Here is a 24,077-nt window from a genome sequence, read left to right on the forward strand (position 1 = left end):
TTCGTCATCATCCATTTGCTCATTCATTCAGAAAAAATCTGTCTTCTCAGGAATTTGTAATTAATATTTATAAAACATTTCAGGATGACTTTGAAAGGCAGATCAGTGTGGGTTTTTCTGATCTTGTATTTCTGAGGTCCCCTTAGAGTCCACTACTTCACAATGCTCACTGGTAATCTCAGATAAAACAATAGCAGCCATATGTACCACCCAGGTTATACCTAGGGATTGAAATAGATTAAACATTGACTCAGAAAAATAAGTTGGGGTTGTTATCTCAAGCACTGGTAGATTTCTATAGTTTTTGCTGGACTCAGACATATGTTCATTAAAGAGGAACAGTAAAATCCATTATTATTTCATTTCAACTCTCTAGATCTCAGGTAATATACTAGCCACTAACCAAATGTGACCAGTCTGAACTGAGATGTACTGTATGTATAAGATACACTCTGGATTTTGAGGATTAGTAGAAAAGAATGTAAAATACGTCATTAATTTTTGTAATGATTACATATTGAACTAATATTTTTGAAATATTAAGTTAAAGCTATTAGTAAAATTATTTCATTTGTTAATTTTTTACATAGCTACTAGAAAATCTAAAGTTAAACATGCAGCTCACATATTTTTACATGACAGCACTAGTCTAAACATTCTTGCAAATACTTGCGTGAATGAGTAGGCTTATGAAAATTCTATTTGCCAGATTTCCTTTGGCTTTGTCTACAGTAAAATGCCACACTTGTTGGGGTCCATATCTGTCCTCCCACAGTCCTACCCCAGAAACCTCCCATATTATTTGATTAGAGAGCAGAAGCATCTGCTTGAAGTGAGTACAGATGTGCTCTTCTGTGAATACCAAACAGAAAAATCATAGGAAGCAGAGGAAGCCGCTGTTCCCACTGTTTAAAAAGACTCACTGATTCCTTTCTAATTGGCTTGTGCTTGCTCTGTCTTGCCAGATCTGTCTCAGTTCCAATGCATTTGGGGTCTGTGGCTATCCTTGAGGACGATCCAGTCTGCTAAGAGCCATCACATTTGGCTAAACTCAGTGACTCTTGGACAAGGTACATTGATCTGTATAATCTTGGTAATAAAAAAATCTGAGGCCTTAGGGAGGAGAATTTTCCTCTTCCTTTCTTTTTTGGGGGCAGAGGGGGATCCAAAATTTATTTCAGTTGCCTTCACCTGGTGAGATGCCTGTTGGGACAGTCAATACTTTCCAGAGTAGACAAGTTTTTGACTCAGCCTCCACCTCTGCCCCTGACTATGGCCCCAACAGACTGGTGCTGTAGGAAGGTTGGGCTGACCGCAATGACATCAGTCTTGAAAGGGAAGAATGGAAAACTTTTATTGAACACCTGCTGTGTGCCAGACACTGAGGGTTGTTTACTCACATTCTCTCAATTAATCCTTACTCCAAGCTCATGACAATGTTTTCTAATATTCTGCTTTTACAGCAAAAAACCCTGAATATCAGAACAATCCCCTAACTAGCAATGATGGAGCCTAGATTTGAAATCAAGCATCTCTAAGTGCATTCATGATTTTTCATGTTACCGTTTTACTGGGAATGCATCTCCTGTTTCATTAGATGTATCATCAGTAAAATTACTAATAGACCCTTTTTTGAGTTTATTTATTATTTGCATTTTTACCCCCAACTCTAGTTAGGATTAAAAAAATCAGATTTTCCTACCTTATACTGTTTTACAATTACTTTTTAAATAGCATTACTTATAATTTACCCACACTTCATTAAATAAACTCCAGGATTGACTTTTAATTATCTTGAGGAACTTCTGGTCATTTGTAAACTGTTACTTCTTTAAAAACAATGGCTAATAGGTATATATGGTTTTAACTACATGCCAGGAACAGTTTTCAACACTTTATTTATATCCTCTCATTTAATTATCTGTCAAACCCTATCAGGTAGGGACTATTTTGCTGTTAGTGCCATCGAGTCAATCCCAACTCCTAGTGACCCTGTGAACAGCAGAGCGGAACCCTGCTGGGTCTTTTTGTGCCATCCTCTCACCTTCCAATGCTATATCAGACAATGTTCCGCTGCTATTTGTAGAGTTTTCACGGCCAGTTTTTTTGGAAGTGGGTGGCCAAGTTCTTCTTCCTAGCCTGTCTTAATCTGGAAGCTCTGCTGAAACCTGTCCACCATGGGTGACCCTGCTGGTATTTGAAATACCGATGGCACAGCTTTCAGCATCATAGTAACATGCAGCCGCCACGGTATGACAACCCACAGACAGGTGGTGTGGGTCCCTGACCAGGAAAGGAACCTGGGTGCTTAGAGGCTGAATCTTAACCACTAGACCAGCAGGGCTGGCTAACAAAGATGCTATTATTATCCCCATTTTACAAATAAGGAAACTGAGGCAATGGAGATTAGTGACTACTAAGTAGAAGAGCCAGAATCAAGCCCAGTCAATCTACTTCCAGAGTCTACATGCTAAACTTCTATGCTGTTCTGCTGCTTCCTGATTATTCAGTGACCTGCTCTTTATAGTTCTCTTTGAGAAAGATATCAATTTATTGCCAGTTTCCATTTCCCAGGAAGAATAATAGAACCAATCAGAGAAACACAGTGGAAGATGAACTGAATTTAAGTAGTTAAGTTTTGAAACAGAAACAAATATTTAAATTATCTTTAGTGTTTTGCTTCTTGTGCATCTATGTTTTGTGAATATGTATCCTTTATTATAGATGTTCAATACGAATTCAAATTCACTTCAAATTTACCTAGCTTTTACTTTAGTGATAAAACTATTGAGGGCTTCTTGGGCATTGCCAGTGGTTGGTATTTGCATCTTTCTCTGGGTCTCTCATCTTTCAGATCAAAAGGCAGAACAAAGTGTCTGTCTCTACCAACCCTGAAAATACCCGTGACAGTGATGTGACAAGAGTCTCATCTAAACTGCTGAGATGTTTGGGTCTTGAAGTTGAAAAGACCAAAAGGGAGGGAAAATGGCAGGATATTCTGAGTGTAAACAGGATATGGAGGCTTCTCAAAGTGAATCAACTAAGTTGAATTGTCAGCTTTTTGAAAAGATGTCCTCTGTCCCGTATTTGCAGAGATCTCTCACACAATGTTCATTCAGTTGACCAGTTTTGCTCACTTTGAGCCAGTTCTCTCTACTCTAATTCCTTTGACATAGTCAGCCTCCAAAACGCGCATCAGGTCAGCTACGTCTCTGGGTAGAGGTTTGCCTTTACCTTTGTAAGATGTAGCTCAACGTTTATTAAAGGCTTTCAGTGACATGGAGAACTTTGTTTTCAAAATGTACGGTAAATTGCACAGAAAATGGTCTTTAATTTTTCTGATCTAATTCTGGAAGTAATTTTCTATGTATTTCCCCCCATCATTCTGAGATGTGGAAAATGGTGCAGAATTTAACAGATGAAAGAATTTAATGTGTAGTCTATTTCCTTAATGTTTTTGTGCTGTATAGCTATTGCTGATTTTGAAGTATGTTGTGTAACATTTTAATTCGAATGTAACAGTCCTCTCATTTGACTCTCTTTCTGTTGTGTGTGTTTGAAGAATGTGAAGGCAAGACAGCTTAAAGTATATATTGTTCTGAAATTTGGTTGTTATGTTGATAACAAAAATCAGCCTCTGGGCTTCTGTGTTTGTCAGAGAATGGAAGGTCTAATTACCAAGTTCGTTTGCCTGATGATTCAAATGATCCTTTAGGTTCTGTAACGTTTATACTGATGTTTCCCTGTTCTTGAGCTTCAGGTTCTTCTTTCAGGTTCTCTCTTCTCTTCAGTCTGTCTCCACTAAACACATTTGGGAGGGCAGGGCTTACCAGGCAGCTGTACTCTCTCCGCCTTCATGCACCTTCAAAACAAGATCATAGAACAAGTCTCATTAGCTGAAAACAGTAAGAAAGCATTCAGTCTGTAGAATGGATGTGCTATACCGTCATCCACTGAATTCCAAGCGTACAAAAAAGTCTTCGCAGACAAGCAGTCACATAAAAAAGACGTAGTAGTGAAATTCCTGTGTTCTTTCTCTTTGCTTTCCATCCTGAAGACTCCCATGTCACTTTTTTGTTTAAAATCTAACAATATCTGCCCATCGTACCTTGAAATAATCTCATCCTTCACAGTGACCTGCAAGGCCCTGTGTGATCTGGTCCCTGCTAACCTCTTAGAACTTATCTCTGTGATTCCCCCATTGTCACTCTGCTCAACACACTGCCCCCATTCTGTTCCCTAAACAAGCCAAGCTCTTTCCTGACTGATGGTCTTTACGCGGGTTATTCCTGCTACCCCAAATATTTTCCCTTAGATCTTCTCATGCCTGAGTTCTTCTTACCATTCAGATTTCAGCTCAAATATTACTTTCTCAGAGAAGTTTTATCTCCCCACTCACTTTAAAGTGACCGCCACCCTGCCTGAGGTCACTTTACCCATTTAAAAAATTATCTTGTTTATTTATTCCCATCCCCTCATTCTTCTCTCTCCATTATATTAAGTTCCATGGAATCAAGAATTTTATAATTTATGTTAACCTTTATATTTCCAGCTTCTAGAGTACTTCCTGGCCTATAGTAAGTACTCGATAAGTACTTGAGTGAATGAGTGGATAGAGTAGTCACAACACAACTTATTCTTTACATCGTGGTTATGTGGATCAGCTTTGTATTGGGCAGGATCTGTGCAAAGGTTGCAAAATAGCTTTCATCAAAAGAGACAACAGAAGAAAAGTGGCTTTCCAAAGGACTGCATTCATATGAATGAGAAGCTGACAAGAGCCTTCAGGAAGAAATAAAAATTCATGAAACAGTTCCAAGAGGAAAAAGGAGACTTAACATTAGTTATGTGGTAGCACCTCTGAAAATTAAAGATGAGTTAAAGTTAGACTAATTGCATAAAGGAGTTTCTTTGTTTGACTGTAATCATTATGTGGAATCACCTATGCCCCAAATTGATCTTACTAGATTTCGGGAAGAGAAAGACAATTACTTGGGCACAAATGCATTTCCTTCCTTTCTTATTGCATAGTTTCAGTGCTTTTGGTTTGATAAATTGCCTAAACTACCTGGCTGGCTTGAAGGGAAAGTTATGTTTTTACATTTATATTAAACAAAAAACTTGTGCTTTAAAAATAAATCATCACATCTGATGGTATTGCCTCTCTTTCATTTGTTTTCTATCAATTGTGAGTTAAAGGTTACGTACAGAACAATCCCAGGGGTGCAATTTACTCTTCCAGGTAGCAGTAAAGCCCTGTAACCAATAACCATCACAAACAGAGGAGCTGTCAGAGACCAGATTCATTGCTCCCATTCCCAAAGTCCTTTTGTTTTTAGAAGACACTAAAATATGTTCTCTTTTCTTAGCCCACAAGAATTTCAAAGATGTCCTTTGACCTGTCTTTTGGCACCATACAATCAATATAGAAAAAAACCTCAGTTGCTCCTTAAGATCACATTTTGGAGGAAAGATGGTGGGCACACAGAAATTATACTGAATGACAATAACTATATTGTCTTGGAGCTTTTAAAATTTGGTCCAGGGCGTGGAATAAGGTCATGGCGGACTCAGTATAATTTTTAGTGGACAATGTTTTCTCATTACAAGCCTTCCCTGGGAAAATAATATAAACTGTGATATTTATGTTATAGGGGAAAAAGACATTTCCTCTACCTTCTCTGGGTTCGTGTGGCCGGAGAACGAATTAAATTCACATGAGACAGAACAGCAAGAGAAAATTAAACAAAGCTTTATGAGGACCATGGCCCGGGGCCTTTCTTCCCGAAGGAAGAAAGGGCACCGAAGAAGTGGGGTTCACAGAGTGGTTATATACCCCCAAACAGGGTGTTTCACATGTGATTGAAATGTACCTCCCACAATAGTCACAAGATTGCCCTGTCAGCACAGTGCTTGATGGACACAGCAGGTAGTGGTCTGCTATCTTGGAGGGCGTAGCAGGAGGCAAGTCTATTGTCTTGAGCTGGGTGGTCACAGGTGAGTGCAGCAATCAGTTCCTAGCCTAAGGAAAGATGCTTAATCCTTAAAGAAATTCCAATGTTGGGAGGGGGAGGGGAGTCAGTTACAGGAGGTTACCAGAGAAGCACAATAAAATGCAGATTTAAGTCCTGGCCTTCCCCATTGATAAAGAGTTTCTAGAGACAAGGTCGTCTCCCCTTGTTCCTGGTACAGAGGGAGATATTTTTACAGATGGAGAATTCCTTTACAATGTAAATGTCTCTTACAAAGGGTAAGTAAATTCTGTTTTTCAGTTGCTTTCCTGTCTGCAAAGTAACTAGCCTCAAATAATCATCATGCCAAAGAGACATATCTTGGGTTCGCCAAATCCAGGTCCCCACAATGTGTTAGCTTTGTTGTCGGCCTGCCTAACTCACGCTGCCATTCCTGGCATGGTGCTGGTGTCTCCCAGGGCCTGTTGTTACCATGCACAGTGAAGTTCAGGGTGAACTTTTCCTAGCGTTTTCCTCAAGGTTTTACCTTTTCTAGTCTTTCCAAGTGACTACAATAATAAATATTCAACTTTTGAGCTGTGTGACTTTTAAAATCCCTTTAATTTTTCTGGACCTAAATATTCTCATTTGTAGGACGTTGCCACCGAAGGCACTAAGATCTTTCCCAGCTCTAAAATATAAAGACAAATTAATCAATGTACTTTTCCACATGAGGCAGCTCTTTTTGACAAGATATTAGTGTTATTAATTTTTGTAACCTATTTTTGTCATTTTGCATCATAAAGAAGTAGATTAACTGTTTTTTGATAACTCTGATGAAGAGTATTTACTAAATTAAAGAAGGCATTCAAGATAAAAGCATTATAAATGTAGCAAGGATTCTATCTTGAACACAAGGGGACATTTTAATATGTCAAAGAGCAGTGGGGGTGGCGGCCAAAGTGGGAAATGTCAGATTATATTAATTGAGGAAGTGAGGCAATCCCTTAGAAAGAACCAGCCCTGAGGAAATGCATCAGGATAATAAACTTTCCCCAGGAGCCAAACTTTTGGTATCAGAAGAGAGAACTTGTTCTGAAGACAACTTGCAAATTTCCGTTTGAACTCATTCCTGACCCATGGACAGATGTCATGAAATCGGAACCTGTTTCACTAGGCCTTAGGCCCCCCAGCTTGCCCTCACCAACAGATTTTAACAGGGAAGGTGGCCTTACTCTCTCCCCTCTGTTACCACACCAGTAGACTTTGAGGGCCTCATGTATATTGATGGTGTTTTCTAGTAATAGACAGCAGAGCAGGATTAGCACCAACTGGGAATGAATTTCCTCATGAGAAGATGGAAAATATCTCCTGAGAATTCCTCAAGTACTTGAGGATGGCTGGGGGAAGCTTTTCAAGAGGTTGAAGATGAGCCTTGGCAGGTTGTCTCTGAGCCAGTGAAATTTAGGTTGTTACAATTAGTGAGACTTGGTTAGAACATTGTAGAAGCTCAGGCTACTAATCTATAAATGAAGCCCATTTTCTGAAAGCCTGGAGCTATGAATTTAATGCAATCAGGTATGTTTGTTCAAAGCTTAGCAATAGATATTCAGATGTTTGAAGAAAATTTTTAGATTTACATCATTTAAATATTAAGTTTTCAGCCAACAGAAGTTGGTACTCAGTCCTTTTAGCAATAATTGCATAAACGATGACCCAGAGTAGTATGGAATCTAAAATATATGAGGATCGCTTATGAAATATACATTAGAGCAGATGGTCATGAGGAGAGCCAATTGGACAGAATAATAAACAATGCAAATGAAGAAATTCATAGTTAATTAAAGAAGATTAAGGGTACTTAAAGGGGACATAAGGACCTAGGGGCCTTCTCAAGCCAAGGATTAGTAGGCTGGTGCCCTGCCACGCTTTCCTCTCCAATGTGTTGCTAATGAAAGGATGGTGATGTGTAGAATAGATGAAAAACCTTCATTAAAATACGATCTTCAATAACCCAAATCCCTCGACTCAACGTACAGGGACAGAGGGTCATAAATTCATGTGCAGTTTGGTCTTCGTACTCCTCTCTTTCATTCTGCTCTATGCATTGGGATCCCATTAACTTTTAAAAGGACTTTCACGCACAGACGATAATCAATCCGTTTAGTGGGCTTGGTGACTTCATGTACTTTCTAGTCTTCAGCGTGGGAAGCACTGCTTTACAGAATGCTCACTCTCAGGGACTTTGTCCTGAGGATGTACTCTTCCACTGATATTTGTAGAATGAGTGAAGGAGGTCGTTCGGGGAGAAAAACAGTTTCCCCTTAGATTTAACATATTTTACACTTAAATTCCAAGGATCATTTGCTAAATCCTATTCATTTTTTCAAGATTCATGTCAAATTAACATTTACATTTATCATCTATTCATTCACTCATTTATTTATTCATTCAACTAGTCAACATTTATTGAATACCCTATAGGGTGTGAGCTGTTCTGTTTGAGACTGATTAATAAAAAATGGTCTTTATCCTTGATAGATTCACTGTTTAGAGAGGCAACTGAACATGAAAATATTTTACGTATACCATGAGAGAATTACTGTAATAAAAATTATACAAATTCTAGGTGAGCATAGGAGAAGAAATTCTGTCTCTGCTTGATTGGAGTGAAAAGGAAGTTTCATGAAAGGAGTCAGAGAAGGTAACTTCTGAGCTGAATCTAAAATAGGCTTTGCAAACCCTGGCCTGCAGACCAAGTCTAGCCTCTGTCTGTTTCTGTTTAACACAATGTCCATGCCAACTTTTCTGGTACAAAACAGCAGAATTGAGTAGCTGTGACCGTGACAGTATGGTAGCAAGGCTAAAAATACTTACTCTCTGGTCCTTTATAGAAAATTTTTGCTGACATCTGGTGTAAAATATGGTGGTTTTACAGGGGCCAAGCTTAGAAAAAGTGCGTGTCCAGAGGATTAGAAACATGGTGAGAGAAGTTGGGTGATTAGAATAAAGATGAAATGTTCAGGAGGAAGCACGTAGATCACTTTGGTTAGAGGGAAGCCATCACAAAATCAGAGGGATAAAGATAGAAAGGTAGTTTGAACCAAAATTTTAGCATTTAAATGTTGGTGACACTCTTTAAACTCTCCAGGGGGAACATAGCGTTGACTTTTGGGGAGTGTTTATACTTTTCTCACTCAGCTTTTAGGGAGGAGATGCCCTATGTGACTGTGATTTCAAAAGAGGAGCTTCCTGCTCAGGAAAAGAAAGTAAAAGCCATATTCTTTTATCTTTGGCTCATCTTTGGGATTATGCATTTTTGGAATGCCATTCAACAAATATGGAGAGATAGGCCTGGGGTTGCCTGATAATATGGGAGAGGTTTTGGACCGAGGGAAATCTATGTCAGAACCAAAGTCTAGGCCAGGGTGAAGGAGGCATCATCTAAGCCACTTAAATTGGTCTAGTCTGGGCAAAGCCATCCTTGCAATTTAAAAGTGAGCTAGCTCAGCTCATCATTAAAGGTTTGGAGTCAGAGCCTTGAATAGAAATAAGTTTGAGGACGTAGGATTTGAGGTCCTAGATGTTGCCTATCTGTCACCACATTTCACCGCAGAGAGACAACTATAACAGTGACAGGTGGCTTGCAGGTGTGTGCTTCCAGCTCCCTCAAACAGATGGTGCATGAACCTAGAAGAGTGGATTCAAAACCAGTCAGTACACCAGAATCAACTGGAAGGTCTGGAAAGTATATACTCCTGGGTTCTACCCCAGACTTGATTCACAATTTTTGAGCCTGGATAGCAGAAATATTTAAATTGTTAAAAGGCCCCCTAGATTATTATTATTATTGAACCATTTTGATACAACATTTGGGAACCACTGTTCCTCAGGACGTATCTGTTCAGGATCACACAGTCAACCCTTATGTGTTTCTCACACAACACTAGAATTTTGCTGTGTGTGTGCCCAGTGATGTGACTGATGGATAGTCTAAAGAAATAGTTTATTTGATAACCAATATAAAAGCCACTAGAAGTTTTAATTAGCAAGCAATATAAAATAGGGAGCGATATGTTTTAAGATTATTAATAATATGGCAGAGTTGTATAGGTGGATTAGTGAGAACAAATACCTATGCGTAATTCAAGTCATTGAGTTGGAATTAATGTGGACATCACTCTAATTTAAGCTTTTATTGATACAAGAGTTCTTCCAGAAATTTCCTAACTGATAGGTTTTAGGGAAAAATCTGAATTCTTTCAGGAAATCTCATTGCTACTTGTGAAAGACTACGACTCTCTTAGATATAATGATAAAAATGTCTTTCTTGGGGCTGACCTGGTGGCATAGCAGTTAAGTTCACGTGCTCTGCTTCAGTGGCCCAGGGTTCACAGGTTCAGATCCTGGGCGCGGACCTACGCACCGCTTATCAAGCCATGCTGTGACAGGCGTCCGACGTATAAAATAGAGGAAGACAGGCACAGGTTTTAGCTCAGGGCCAATCTTCCTCAGCAAAAAGAGGAGGATTGGTGGTGGATCTTACTAAAAGGGGCCAATCTTACTCGGAAAAAAAAATCTTTCTTATATGAAGCCAAAACATATTCCTGTATTTTCCACTCAGCGATTGTAATTTATACGTCCTTAAACAATAGTGAAACAAATCAACATCCTCTATTTTAACTGACTCATTATGCTTCTCCTTAGTCCATTCTTTTCCAATCTCAAATGCCCAGTTTTCCCAAAAAAAAACCCTCAAAGAGCAAGCTTTTCAAATTCTGATCACTTGGTACATGACCTGGTGAACATACTTTAGATCAGTATTTCCCGAAGCCTGCCTTTTGTGATACTAGTTCCATGTCAAATTCATCTGTGAAAGGCTGCAAACTCTACCTCCTTAGAACTTCACAACACATACCAGCCTGGGCATTTTCCGAGGGAAACTGGGTCCAAGAACACTGTCTTTAAAACGGTGTATGTTTAATCTTGTACTTTTCAAACTTATTTGATCACAGTAGCCTTATTTTCTGTAACATATTAATATTCCGTTGAACACATTTTGAGAAGTACTGCTGTCTGTTGGCAACATCCACCTCTTTAAATGTCAGTCATTAGGGAAAAAATGTGACATTCCAAATGTCACCTTATCTGTGCTGAGTTCAGACTTTCTCTTTCAAAGATGTGAACACTGTGTTCTTCTTTTCTTTTGAAATGTTCTTCTTAATAGTTCATGACCACATTAGCATTTTTTGGTATTTGCATTATCCTACTGACTCATTGAAATTTTGGTCAACTGATGTCATTAAGGCTTTTCACATTAAATGCTATCAAATTAGGTCATTCCTAGCCTCCCTTCTGCTTGATTAAAAAGAATAAATGAGAAACTATACACATTCTTAGTAAAATTGGATTGATTTCACCCCAGAATTTGATTTCTGGGAAATAATTTAAAATCTTGATTTGGCGAGTTGCTCCTTTCAGGTATATTTCATCTAGAAGATTCATAAATAGGCCTTTTATGCTTTAATCTCAGTCTGGGTCTAAGCTTTAAGTCCTGTGGTTTGTGGTAGACATTCGTTTCTCTTACACATGGATTTGGTTTTTCACACGCCGTGGATACAGCTGCTCAACTTGCTGCATGTCCATTTAGCTACAAATACTTGGTTCTCATCTCTCTACTTTATTCACAATATAGTGTGGAAGATTTCCTTAATGTCTGGCTGAAGTTGATGCACTATTTCCATATCACTCTTAATTCTAGCCTCTGAAGAGTTGCTTTTTCTATCTTATATTGCATGCAACCCAGCCCTTTGGTCTTCATCCCTTTTTGGTATTCCTGAGAGAGATGCCAGGGATTATGTCTGGCCTAGTAGAAGGAATTAACGTTTTGTCTTGCTTTATTACTGCTTTATAGTTAGTGTCTGTGATGATGTAAGGTAATGATGTGGAGAGAACTTTTCATTTATACTTTTTACTTTTAAGTAATGATGTAAGTTGATTTTAAAAAAAAGACAAGAAGCACAGTGTTTGTTGAAATTCTAAGTGTGAGTGTCTGCTAGTAAGTGTTGGAATCTAATGTGAGATGTGTGCTAAATTACTTTGCAAATGGTCACCATATAATTTTAGACATGATTATATCTAGTTTAAAATAATTATAGAATTGACAATCCAGATTTCTGTCTCTCCCTCGCTCATCTATAGAGCTAGGAGTAGGAAGGGTAGGGGCTAAAGTTCACTTGTGATGAAACTTGTCTTTCTGAAGACATGGTACAAAACAAGAAGCACCACTGGAATCCTTTCTGAGCCCAAGTTTCACGTGTGACTCAGGAAGAATAATGCACTAAGGTGTTAGTTCTCTTTGCACCGACTGGAACCCCTTGATCTCTGGGCCTTAAAGTTGCACTTAGTCCTAGGTGAAGGTGACCTCAAACTCTTTTACTTAGTGCAAAAATTGATGTTTAAGGTCACTGCTGACCATTCAATACACTTTGGAAAGATACCAATGGCCTCTTCTTAAAATGTATAGTATCCATTGCATTGTCAAATGTAGACGTTAGCTTTCCACTCTCCTCAGCCATCTTACATTATTGATGAGTGAATATGATAAGAAAATGGTGATGAAAAATGTTGTTGTTAAAGTTAAAGAGAAATCCATTTAATCTTCTCTACACAGGAGTAAATTATAGGCTTTCAATCTGAGGCAGAACTACACTGCAATCCATATGGAAGATGGAAAGGCCCTTGAAGACTTCTAGTAAAAGTTGTCTTCTCATAAGGTAATTTCTTATAATCTTTTCATTAACTCTGTTCCCTAACGTTACTAGGGATTTTTCCTTTAGAAGGAGAGAATTTAGAAAAATTGAATATTACTCTGAGAATCCATACGTATCAGCTGCTTTTAAATATTCTTCCCTGGGTACAGAACAGGATATAAATTTCCGTTGTTGGAATAAATGAATGTCATGCTATTACATATGGCAGATACATAGTGATGGAATTCTGCTGATGTTTTCAGCAATGTTTTGCGAGATGATTCACTAACATAGGTAATTCGGAGAGAGAAGGAAGAGGAGAGTTGAAAGCCTGAGGGATAATGCCCGTATTTAACTGTCCAGCATATCCAGGCAAGCAGTGACTCGACTTTAAGTGGCTCTGGGCTGGTGTTTTCTTCCCAGTGCTCCTGACACACTTCATGCTGAGGAATACTTACATCTGTCTTTGCCTTCGTGTAACTGGAATCTAGCCAGGCAAAGCAAAATATAAAGGCAAAGAAGAATTTATTAGAGTAGGATTCAGCATTACTGCAACTGTAGAGTAGAAGGTCAAATTCATTGATTTTGATAAAAACGGATATAGTAACTATAATCATTCCAAGTGATTTTTGTCTGAGAGGAGCATGTTTATGGTAGATTAGATGTTGCCACAAGCAGAGGCATTGGCTTGATCTTGAACATTGTGTAAATGATTAATCTGATACTGATTCATAAAGGAGGAGTCTCATTTCGTGAGGATGACTCTTCATTAAGTTGAAATGTAAAATGGGTCAAGATAAAATATAATCATGAAACTATCTTCTGAATTATCAGCAAGGAAGATCAGAAAATAATATCCAGGACAAATGTCAAATGGAATGACTTTTAAAGATTGAAAACAGATTACATTGTTGGTTATCCGTAAATAAAATAATATGGAAAGCAAAATAAAAAAATAGTTTGGTGGGAAGAGCAAGTGTGATAGTGTTACAAAAAGCAGCAATTGGGATCCGTTCTGTAACCATCATATTAGGACCTTCCTTAAACTGGAGATGGTTCTCTTTTTTTATTATTATTGAATAAATTTGACATGTAACATTGTGTAAGTTTAATGTGTTACTTTGATACATTATGTATTATAATGTGATTGCTGATACAGCGGTATTTATCACATTACGTAAATATAGTCCAATATTATTGTCTGTATTCATTATACTGGGCATTAGATCTCTGTGGCTTATTTACTACTCATTACAAGTTTGTACCCTTAAACACCATCACCCTTATCCCCTCCCTCTCCTATCCCCTGGTAACCACCATTTCACTCTCTGTTTTTTACAAGTTTAACTTTTTTAGATTCCACATATAAATGATATCATACAGTGCTCGTCTTACTCTGTTTGACTTATCTTACTTAACACATTGTGCTCAAAGTCCATCCATGTTGTCGCAAATGGGAGGATATCCTCCTTTCTCAGGGCTGAATACTATTTCATTGTGTACATGTACCACATCCTTTTTATTCAGTCATCCTTCGGTGGCATTTGGGTTGTTTCCATATCTTGGCTGTTGTGAATAAAGCTGCAATAAACATGGGAGAATGTGGTGAAAAGAGAAGTCTATTGTTGGTGGGAATGTAAATTTGTTCAATCACTATGGAAAACAATATGGAGTCTCTTCAACAAATTAAAAATAGATCTACCATATGATGCAGCAATCCCACTTTTGGGTATATACCCAAAGGAAATGAAAACAGGATTTCAGTGACATATCTGCCCTCCCATGTTTATTGCAGCATTATTCACAATAGCCGAGATATGGAAACAACCCAAATGTTCCTCAATGGAGATAGTTTTGGGATCAGAGGTGGATAGACTGTCAAGGTAGTTGTTCCATAAATGCTTCCTGTTCAATGAAAAAGAGAATCTGAAAGGTCATACAAACCAGTTTGTAAAGAACAGAAACTTTAAAGCGCTTATAGGAGAAAGAGCCTCTCTTCTTTGTTTATTTGTTTTCTGGACTTTTCTGTTCTTCACATACGTATGTCAAAATTTACGTCAATTTTATTTATCAGTACATTTCAAAATGGAAATTTATTGTATAAAATAGTAATACAGAAGAATGTTTGGAAGTTAACTTATGAATTTCAGAGACTAAGTTTTTTAAATTGATTTTTCTATATGTATTTGAAGAAAATAAGTGAGTATGCTAATGCAAATATGTTAGCTTTCATCAATATACACTGTTTTGACTCAGCAGTAATCTCTGGTAACTTGTAGTCTATCCAGCTAAGCATGTTGAGGATAGTGATTTTTTAAAGATTTTGTATTTTTCAAGATTGGTAGCACAGACTCTAAAGAGTATTCACCAAGCCCCTAAGACTAGGCATACAAGTGCTATCCAATGCATACTTCTGGGGAGACTGAGTCCTTAAAAGGCGACTAGTAGAACACCTCCATACCATTGCTATTATTCCATTAATTTTCATTGTATTGGGGCAGTAATGAAATGGCATTTCTTTTCTTTCTTTTTTTTTTGTGAGGAAGATTGTCCCTGAGCTAACATCTGTGCCAATCTTTCCTCTATTTTATGTGGGATGCCACCACAGTGTGGCTTGACGAGCGGTGCTAGGTCCACACCCGGAATCCAAACTGTGAACCCCAAGCAGCCGAAGGGGGATGCACGAACTTAACCACTGCACCACCATGCCAGCCCCAAAATGACATTTCTTTTACTCTTTAAAAATTGACTTTTTTTTCATAGTTTATGTTGATTTTCTCCACAGTCGATTAGAATCAGTTTGATATTCCTCTGTCCTTGGGAGAGAAGCAATATGAACACCATTTAGAAAATCATAAAATTTAGAATAGCTCTCACATGATTTTTTGTTTTTGCTTGAGAATATACTACACAGATGTTGTGGATCCATGCAAACTACCTCTTTCAATTATTCCTTCATTCTTTATTCACTGTCAGTTGTCAGCTATTTATTAGCCACTTCTGTGTGCCAGGCATGCAGTAAATCTGAGGTTCTTCAGGTAATGGGTGAATCCAGGAGTCCTGCAGAAGGACGTGTGTTCTCCAGATTGATGAGGTGTCCTAAGAGAACTAAAACCGCAGAGGAGTCTAACACTGTGACTGAGGAGCAAGAGGTAAAGAAATTGTGTCAAGGTAGATAGCTCATGGGCATGAAGCTCACCGAGCTCATGAAGGGAAGCTTGGCCCCTTTCCAAATTTTAGTCGTCTCATTTCCCAGCTGCCAGGCCATCGTACTCAGTTTCTTTTGCCTGAAGTTCTGTTTCTCCCTCTTCTCTCAAATAACTCTGTATCCTGCTTAAGGTCTCAACTTAGGTTTCACATCTTCAAGGTCTTCCTTGACCCCCTAGCCTAGCCTCGACTAAATTTAGTCCTCCTGATATATGAGGATGTCACCCTTTATTTCTTTTTACTTTTTGATTTTACTACAGTTATCGCGTTTCTACATATTTGTCTGATGTCTATTTTTCTTGCTTCATTCTCCTTTTAAAAAGACCGTATTAACCAGGATAGAATAAGTCATGTTACAGGAACAATTAATTCTGAAACCTCAGGTGCTGAATACAGCAAAGGTTTATTCCTTGCTCAGGCTTCCTTTTGTGCAGGTCTGCAGTGATGTCAGCTTTAGACATTCAGAGACTCAGGACAACTGAGGCAGCCTTCACCATGTATTGCAGATGTAATACTAAGAGGTGTGTGTTTGTTTTAGTTTATTTGTTTTTTTGTTTTGTTGTCCTTGGTCTGGGGAAGAGAAATGGGAAAATGGCTCAAGGACTTCTCACTATCTGTTGGCTAGATCTAGGCATACAGTCCTGCACAGCTGGAATGGGATTGAGAAATGCAGCTTTCCTCGTGCCCCGAAGGGAGAGGAACCTGATATTCACGAACAAGGTGATCATCTTTGAATTGAAAACCTTGGGAGAAACAATAGTAAGAAGGAAATGATGTCCCAAATTAGGGCCAAGATTGAGAAGGAGCTTTTAGCAGTTCTAATTAGCTTTGGTCCAATTATACGACACGCTACTAAAAAGATTTGCCTGGGGGATTGCTAATTAATTTTCAGTAGTTATTGAGTAATTGTGGGGGAGTAGAAGAAGGTTAAAAGAAATTGAGAGGGGCAAGCATAATCCCTTTTCTAAAAATTTATAAGAAATGGAGCCTGTAAACTATAAACTGGTGGTGTATTGCAGGAATTGTTTGCGGATAGTTATGAAAAGTGTGGTCCACGATAGGTGCTTATCTGCAGACCCTTACTGCTCCATGTGATGAGAAGAGTGTAGAAACAGAGAGTAAGCATTTAGAAATTTTTGTAGACATTTGTCAGAGAATTTTACATCTATTGACTCTAGTAATGATTTAAAAATATATATATATTTTTTAAGATTTTTTTTTTCCTTTTTCTCCCCATAGCCCCCCGATACATAGTTGTATATTCTTTGTCGTGGGTCCTTCTAGTTGTGGCATGTGGGATGCTGCCTCAGCGTGGTTTGATGAGCAGTGCCATGTCCGTGCCCAGGACTTGAACCAAAACACTGGGCCGCCTGCAGTGGAGCGCACGAACTTAACCACTCCGCCACGGGGCCAGCCCTTAAAATATATTTTAAAAGTTAAAATTATTAAAATGCACTTGTGTTGGGGCCCAGGGCAGGTCACCCGCAAATATCGCACAATAGCATATTGACTATTTTGAATTAAAGTTACTTGAGAAACAAAAAGAGCATTCTGATTCTCCCATCTCTGTTCCCCAAAAGCAGGAAATGAATCTCCCATGTGAAAGTGCTCTCCTTGCATCTTCAGCACCCGAGCTGGGGATTCAGGGCCAGAAGCCTTTGTAAGTAAACCCTGCTAATCTACTACCTGAAACCTAAACTCTGCTGATTCCTTGCTATTTGTGTACCCCACAGCTGTGTTTCTTTGTCCTGTCGATTATTCACAAATTTATTGTTTCTTTATGTAAAAGATATATATACTGCCTGCTCTGTTTACTCTCTGAGCATCACTTCTTTGTGGTCTCCAATACGTATGTATTAAACTGGGTTTTTCTCCTGTTAATCTGGTCTTTTGTCAGTTTTATTACTAGCCTACCGTAAGAACACAAGAAGGGAAACGGGGATTTTCCCCTGCCCTGACACTTGCATTTTGTGTCTTTGATTTTGATGTTATTTCATTTTTCTAGCAACTCATTTTTATTATAGTTTACAAAACTTTCAGTCCACGATAAATTGAAAATTTAAAAAATCCAAATCGATCCATTGCCACAGATTGCTTGTGAAGCATTGGTTTGAGCACCTACTGAAGGGAGGAAGGCATCACTGGGAATGAGCATGTGTCGCTGTATTAAGACAGCAACTAGTATCAGACCACATGTATCTTTCTTTTTAATGACTGACTGGTAATGTCAGAGAAACAGTATATTTAATGTATATGGATTTTGGTACATGACAAGTTTTCTCACCATTTTGGAAAAGATGTTCAAATATGGGCTAGATACTGGCTTTATTAAGTAGATTGTCGTTTAAACGATGATGTACAAAGAGCTCTGGTTTATGAGTCAGCATCTACCTCTCCAGTTTCCCCCTCCCCCACACTGTTCCTGGGCACTTTCCTTCCACATTTGGTGGCTGCGTCCTAGCTCCTTCCTACATTTGTAATCCCTGATTTTAACAGTGGTATCTTTGCACCAGTTCTGATATGTGGTGTATGGGAAAAATCAAATAAAATAATTTGTAACAATTTAAAGGAAAAGATGGGGGAGAATTATGTAAAGCATATGTAATAAAGCATATATATTTCAATTGATAGAGTTAAATAATTTTTAAATTATTTATTGGCTATCAAAATAATGACAGTAATCTTAGATTGCATCATTAGGAGATTTATTGACTTATCTCTGAATTTGTATTCGACTTTTCTACTAAAGTGGATTTCAGTCAGTTTACTATTTATATATCTTTAAAAATAGCAATAAACTGTTGAAGTAGGTTCAATGCATTTTGTTACGTATTGTAGTATTGTAAGAGAAAGGTCTAAAATTTGTTTCTGAGCTATCTAGTGACCACAACAAAGAGAGAAGTAAGAATCATGGATAAGATAAAAGTAAAGCTTTTTCCAGGAAAAACCAATTTCCCCAAAGCCATACTTTTTGTGTTCTGGTAGAAAGAAAATTGCATGATGTAGTGGTCAGTGTCCACTAACAAATACATAAAATAAGTATAATATTGAGTTTGTTTGCCTCTTTCTTGTGGTGGCTCTTTGGTAGTCTAGCTTGATTAAAATATAATAAAGCATATCTAACATAGATTCTCAATTTTCAGGTTGCCTAAGGATTCTCTGGGGAGATTCTGACTCAGCAGATCAAGGGTGGTGTTCAGGAATCTGTGTTATTAAGAAGCACCTCAGTGATTCTGATGCCCATGGTCCAGAGATCACAGTTGAGAAACACTGATTTAGAGAAGTAGTTACAGTTTTCCACGTAGGTGGTTTATTAGAATTGAGCCTTATATAAGGATGGCTGGTATTTGTGATTCTGCTATTTGGCAAGAATCTGGATTGCAGAAATTAAAATTTTACTAATTCAGGAGGCAGACATATAAAATTTGACCTTAAATGCTCCCTGTTAAATGTACTTTAAAAAAAAAACTAGTTCTGCTATCCAGTGTATTTCTCCTGGCTCTTCACAATCAATAACTACTCTAAATGTAGGATTTTTATGAAAGAGAGAGCCTACACTGAAAAATTCCCATGGAAAACACTGATATGAAGGATTGCCTAAGGAGTTTCACAGATAATGAAGAATTATTTAAAATATTATCTTAAAGATCAAATTGGCAGATACCCACTACTTAACTATTTAAAAATTAATACACTAATTAGTTTTGTTTTATTTTGATGATTTAGAATATTTAGTTATATTTTATTTATTCTGTAACATGATTATATTGTGCAAGAAGTAAATGGCTAGTATCTTTTTTAACAGTGGTTCAAATTAATGTGTTTGATAATAGAAAAATAAGACATGTTTTGAAGATTTTCGGTCCTTTAGCCAACCTAGCACTACATGGCAGCAGGCAGGTACTAAATTTCTTAGAATTTGTGTTATTGATCCCTCGAGAGGATGTTTGAACCAATCTCAAAAGAAAATATCAGTCACTTTCTTACAGCTCAAGCAGTATTAAGAATCATAGAATAAGATGAAAAGAGTATGCTTTGTGCAAAAGAAAATCTTTTGAAAGAAATTCTGAAAAGTTACATAAAAAAGAATAGATTTCTGAGATAGCACAATTTATTTCAATTTTATGTATAAATATGAAATCAAATAATCCTAACTCCACGGTAAATTTTTAAGTCTCCTGCAAGTGGGTCAATTAACTATACTTTTTCTAAAAGTTGTTCTATTTTAAGAAACACATTAGGCGTAGCAGACTATAACCAGTCTCTTAAACATGGGATAAGTTTTTCCTTACGTAAACGTGCTGCCTAAATCATGGTGATTCTTGAAGCATTACACATTTTTGACATGGAATCCAAAATGAGAATTTTGTTTTACGAAGATAGAGTTTGATAGTTTTTGTACATAAAATCAAAGAATCTTAGAGACAGAGCAAGTCTTTTCACCCCACCTCTCTGTTGCCTGTTAAACACATTTAAAAATATTACCACCACCACCACCGCCAGCACCGGCCATGCCTCAAGGCAGAAATCCTTCTTAGGATATTTTTTCCAGATTTCTCCAGCCTTTGATCAAAAAGTTTTCCAAGATAAAGTCTCACTACTTTATGATTAAGTCCACTCTCTTGCTATGCATTTTTAATTATCAAAAAGTTTTTAGGCCGAATTTTGTCTTCGGGCACTTTTCCTGCTTACCCTTCGGTATGACACGATAAGTCTAGACACGCACCCAAAGCCATCTGTGCAGTGATTTGAAGACGTCTCTTGTTTTCCCTTAAAACTCTCCTCCAGGCAGAACATTCCAGTGATCTCAAGTATTTCTCACATCACACAGTTTGCAGAGGCACACTGTCTTATGTATTTGCTTTTCTCCCTTGTTGGGTCATCTGCTCGTTGTGGGCAGGGACAAGGTCATTTTAGCTCTGTATTTCCAGTTTGAACATAATGCCTGGAACAGATTAGATGATTAAAAACCTATGTCCAAATCTTATAATGTTTGTCTGTTATTAGAAGAATAAGTGGTCAGTCATCACCAAACTTTCTATAGTTTTTCAATATTCCCTTTAAAAGTAGTCCCCAAAACTAAACATGACACTCCTAAAATTATCTGGTGAAGGCAGAGTGCAGATTACTACATTTTAGGACTTGAACCATCCACATTTTCAACAATATTGGATATAAGTTTCTCTTCGGTATATCGCTCTGGGGGCTAATATTGAGATTGTAGTCAGTTAAATACGCTAAGATTATTTTTCAGTTGACCATTTAATTAACCATTGTTCCCCAATCTATATGTATACAATTGAGTTAATCTAAATCTAGGACCTTAAATGTCTCCTAAGTTTACTTTTTTATAAAAAATTTTAGTTCTGCCATCAAATTTATTTTTCCTGACTCTGTATTAATGAATAAATATGGTAAACTTGTCTTTAATATATCCTCCCCAATTAAAGGACAATAGTTCATTAGAACCTTATTGCAAATTTTCTTCAATCTAGCAGTTAACATATTTTACTTATAATGATCATTCCACCTAACTATGCTATTAACCAGATAGTTCTATTGTTTCTCCAAAGGTATTTCAGGGAAGGCTTTGTTGAAAGATATGTTCAATCAGGATATATTCTTTTAGAAAGTGATATTCCAAATTATTTGTTTTACGATTCTATCCAAAAAAGGAGAACAGGTTATTATAACAGGACTTTTTCTTGATGACTCTGTCTGGTTTCTGGAGATGACTTCTTTCTAAGTATTCATACACTAGCAGGGATCCATGCCATTAGTATATTCATTGGATAATTTCCCTCTTCTTTTTGAAAAATCACTGACAATATCTGTCTTCAACTTTTGGAATCTCTTACACGTGCTAGGATTCCTTCGTCTTTACCTGCCCCTGCCAAGATTCCAGTGTAGAGACATTTCTGAATCTTGTCAGTGTTCTAGGTATTGTGAAACATGAAACATGAATTGTCAACAAGGAAAAGTCTAGAATTACCAGACATAATGCATTTAGGAAAAAAAAATAACTTTACTAGATACCATTATACGTGAAGTTCTTTATCCCTTCCCTATTTTGTCACCTATGTATTTTGAAATACATGACTTTGATCTGGCTATGTGCTCTGTAGGTCACATCTCTAACAGCGTTGTTTCTTTTACTCTTTCTCCCTGATCTTACCTGTTGGTTCCCAGTTGTGCTTCTGCCCATAGGTCTGGGAATTTCTCTACTGATACTTCTTGATTCTTTATGATCCTATTTGGTCTTTGCTTCTCAGTCGCATCTATCTTATAGATCCATTGCTTTTTTCAGGCGTATGTTCAGTCTCCCACCAGTTTTCACTGATATCCATGAGATCAACTTATTTCTTTAGGATACATTTTACATTTTAATTTGGAAAACATCCATATTCCTAACTGTACTAGATAGAGACCATAACCAAACCCATAAGGTCTTGGTTTTATTACTGAATTCTTTCCCTATGAATTATTTAATATCACTTCCATCATTATTCTGTTTATGTCAAATCTGTTTTTCCTACTGTTAGTTTAATCTTTTAATCTGGGCATTTTCTCCCATCCCTCATGTCTTAAAAGCCTTCTTTCTCATAGCAAAATATATTCTTCACAGGCTTTTTTAGATTTCCAGCCTTTCCCAATAGTCCTTGAGTTAGTATTCATAAACCTTAGTCTGGAAAACCAAATCCTTATCATCATCTTTTATGTAGTTAGATGTTCACTTTCTGAGTATTTTTTAAAAAATTTTACTTCTATAGTGATACGTCTAAACTGGTAGAAAATATAAAATTTCCACATATACCTCCACATCTGTATTAGTTATCTATTTCCGTATTACAAATTACACTAACGCATAGCAGCCTAAAACAGCAAGCACTCATAATCTCACTTTCTGAGGGCTGGGAATCTGGGAGCGTTTTAGGTTACTTCTGAAGGAATTAGTAATTCCCATGGCAATGAGGTAAGTAGTGGCAGTGGACTGAGATTATGAGCCTTTGCAGGTCCTCTGGTTAATTTTAGATGGATTATCACCGTACTAGTATACTCTGATTAGCTTTATTGTGTTTCAGATGATGTTCTAAACTTCTTCACCACAATTTCCAAATTATTTCATTTTATAGTTTTCAAAGAATAAGGAGAATGATTGCGCTTGTTGAGTGTAGAGAATAGCCACCTGGAAGATGAACTCTGAGGTATATGGTTTTCACCACTTTTAGTTCTGTTTCAGAAATTTACCTCTATGCAAATATGTAATAATGTTTTGTTGTAGTGGAATTAGGTAGTACTGTGTGAAGAAGAAGGGAGTGTGGAGGCATACAAGCAGGAATCATGTTAATTTTTTAAATTGTGCAGAGCAGTGTCCTCAGCAGGGGAGATGAGATGCTGAGGTATCATGCTTACCCTCAAGGAGTTTAGAGTAATTATTAGTTTTGGAACAGACTTGAACTTTAGCCCTCATTCCACTTCCCTTACCTACTAGCTTCGGGATGGGTAGCCTGTCTGTCAGTTAGGGATATTGTGAAAACTACTGAGATGATTCTTGCAGTGTTGTGATCTATTCAAAAGCAGTGTGTTATATAAATGTCTTATGAAAATTTAAAGAGCCTGTCGTAGGCACCGTAGTGATCAGATATCATTACATGAAATGTGTATTTTCTCCTCCTGTAACGTAGGTATAAAAGTTCCTAATGCATCACAACTATTATGAGGCTTTTTTAAACAAATATGAACCCAAGAGGCAAAATGGAAGTAATTTGCTAATTAATGCAGAAAAGAGCCAAACCCTTTCCACCCATTGTTTGGCAAATGGAATCATTCTAGGTTTCTTCTGGGGAAATTAGTATTTCAGACAAAAGTGATTTTTGGCTTGCAGAGCCTTACATACAACATTTTCAAATATTTAAAATAATTTGGAGTAAAATGCCATTACCCTTTTGAGAAACAGAACAGAGAGATTAAAGCCTTTCTTCCGTTCACGTGGTGATCCTGTGAAAGAAGGGATCCTAGTGAGCATTTTGTACTACATGGTGTCCCTACCAAAATGTCAACTTTCACACAGATCTGGAGATTACATGGAGAGAAATCCTCACCCCCAAATGGCTTCTCCTCTGCAGTTTTTAAATGAGATTTTTTTTTTCTTTTTGGGGTTCTTTTC

The sequence above is a fragment of the Equus quagga genome, chromosome 16 (assembly GCF_021613505.1).
Source record: "Equus quagga isolate Etosha38 chromosome 16, UCLA_HA_Equagga_1.0, whole genome shotgun sequence".
Lineage (NCBI taxonomy): Eukaryota > Metazoa > Chordata > Mammalia > Perissodactyla > Equidae > Equus > Equus quagga.